Genomic DNA, 2,578 nt, shown 5'->3' with positions numbered 1-2,578 from the left:
CTAATCCACCTCTTGCTTTAAGAGATCACTATGTGCCTAATGAATATAATGTACCCACATGCATTCAATTGCCACCATATAGAGCACATCATTACGAGATCAAACCACAAACCATTCAAATGCTGTCTAACTATCATGGATTTCCAAGTGAAGAACCTTACAAGCATTTAGATGAGTTTCTTGAAGTATGTTCCACTATGAAAAACATGGACATGCCGGAAGAGGTCTTAAGGCTTAAACTTTTTCCATTCACCCTTAAAGACAAGGCAAAATATTTGTTTAACAATCTTAGGCCTTTTTCAATCACTTCTTGGGCATAAATGCAATAAGAGTTCTTGAAGAAGTACTATCCGGTTTCTGAGACCAATGCCATGAGAACCTCAATTCGAGAATTCACACATAGGGATGGGGAAACATTTCATAAGGCATGGGAACGCTTTAATGAATTGCTTAGGAAGTGTCCACATCATGACATGCCCAAATGACAATTAGTTCAATATTTCTTTGAGAGCTTATCGGATAATTACAAGGGCATGGTTGATGCTTCCATGGGTGGCTCTTACATTGATAGGCATGAGGATGACGTGTGGCATCTTTATGAGAGCATGAGTGAAAATTCTTTGCATCGTACTTTATCTTCGAAGAATGGTAGAAATTCTAGTGGTAGGAAGAGTGTTGGCTTACATCAAGTCGACCACTCTAATGAAATTGCTGCCGAAATGAAATCGTTATCTCAAAGGTTTGATCAATTTTTGATCAACCAAAACTCGGCGAATCAAATATCTTCCTTCCCTAACCATTCTTATTATGCATCTAATGAGACATGTATGACTTGTTCAAGTGTTTTACATTCTACTTCCAATTGTCCCTATGGACATGTGCAAAGTGAGCATCATGAACAAGCAAATGTTGTTTTTACTAATCAAGGGAACAATCCTTATGGCAATCACTACAATCCTAGTTGGAGGAATCACCCGAATTTCTCTTGGGAAAACCAAGGGAAGGGCTCAATCCCTCCCCAAGGCAGTTTTCAAGGAAAATACATTCCACCTTCACTACAAGGCCAAGGTCCCTAAGGTTTTAGATCACCATATCAATCACAAGGGAACCAATTTTCTAATTCTCATTTTCCCAACCAATCATATTCCCAAGGAAATGCTAGAAGTCCCACTTTTGAAGAAAAAGTTTTAACCGCTTTGGGCACTTTAGAAGCCAACACACAATTGTTATATTCTCACTCTCAATCTATTGCTAAGCTAGAAACTGAAGTAGGGCAAATAGCTAGTACTTTGAATGCTAGAGAGAAGAGAAAAATGCCTATGAATGTTCCACAAAAGCAATAATGTGTTGTGGAAACCCATTCCTCATCGGAAGGGCACATAATTGAGCATATCAATGCGGTGACTACCTTGAGAAGTGGTAGGATTGTGGACAACCAAGTGAGTATGTCCAATGAAGAGAGTGAACCGGTGCAACCAAAAGTTGACACCCATCCTGTTTCACATCATATTCGTCCTTCATTGCATATGCATGACCATACAAATGAGAACATGTTGAAAAGTGATTTGACAAGTGATTTGTTGAAGAAAGATTTGAAAAATGATTTCAAAAATTCTTGTGCTAAAGAGACTTTAAAAGAAAATTCTGAAAAGGTTTTTGAACTGAAAGGTCCATTTCCGGATGCCTTAAAAGGATCCATTTCAAATGACCAGCAAAAGGCCAAAACTAATGAAATCATGGAAATGTTTAGGTAAGTGAAAGTGAACCTTCCACTTTTGGATGCAATCAAGCAAATTTCGGCTTATGCCAAATTCTTGAAAGACTTGTGCACCCAAAAGAGGAAGAACAAAAGCCAAGCAGCTAGAAAAGTGGTCTTAACTGAGCAAGTAAGCTCAACTTTGCAGCATAACAGTCTTCTAAAGTTTAAGGACCCCGGTTCACCTACCACTTCATGTATCATTGGTGACCACATCATTAATCGGGCTCTTCTTGACCTAGGAACAACTGTTAACCTTCTTTCATACTCGGTATATGTCAAATTAGGCTTAGGAGATTTGAAACCGACGTCAGTGGTTTTGCAACTTGCCGACCGATCAATTAAAAAGCCTAGGGGTATCATTGAGGATGTCTTAATTAAAATTGATAAATTCTTTTTTCCCGTTGATTTCGTTGTCATTGACACCGAACCGGTCCCCAATCCTAAAAGCCAAATTCCCGTGATCCTTGGCCGACCTTTCTTGGCAACCGTGAATGCCAACATCAATTGTAGGACGGGGATAATGAAGATCTCATTTGGCCACATGAAGGTTAAGTTGAATATTTTCAATCCAACCCCCAATTCATTTGACAAGTATGAAGGAGAAGTAGAGGTTATAGAAAAATGTCATGATCTTGATTGTGAAAGAAAAGAGCTTTTGTGTAAGACCAGGATTTCAAATAGTCCATCTTCAACCCAGTATTCTAGAAGTGTTACTTCAAATCCTTGCTATAAAAGGGCATAGAAGCCCAAAGATTGCATTGACCAAGGACCAAACGTTTCTTTTGATCTTAATCCAACAAGTTCTTCAAAGAATCATTT

The 2,578-nt window shown here is 38.6% G+C and overlaps 1 pseudogene; it reads right to left on the bottom strand.

The window, feature by feature from the left end:
• Window positions 1-376: 376 nt before the first annotated feature.
• Window positions 377-475, bottom strand: LOC132305891 (small nucleolar RNA R71; annotated as a pseudogene).
• Between the last annotated feature and the right edge of the window lie 2,103 nt (window positions 476-2,578).

The sequence above is a fragment of the Cornus florida genome, unplaced genomic scaffold, assembly GCF_030987335.1.
Source record: "Cornus florida cultivar Cherokee Brave unplaced genomic scaffold, ASM3098733v1 CherokeeBrave_3.0.0_Hap2_Chr04, whole genome shotgun sequence".
In the NCBI taxonomy this organism is placed as follows: domain Eukaryota; kingdom Viridiplantae; phylum Streptophyta; class Magnoliopsida; order Cornales; family Cornaceae; genus Cornus; species Cornus florida.
This window is presented reverse-complemented; position numbering and strand designations above follow the sequence as displayed.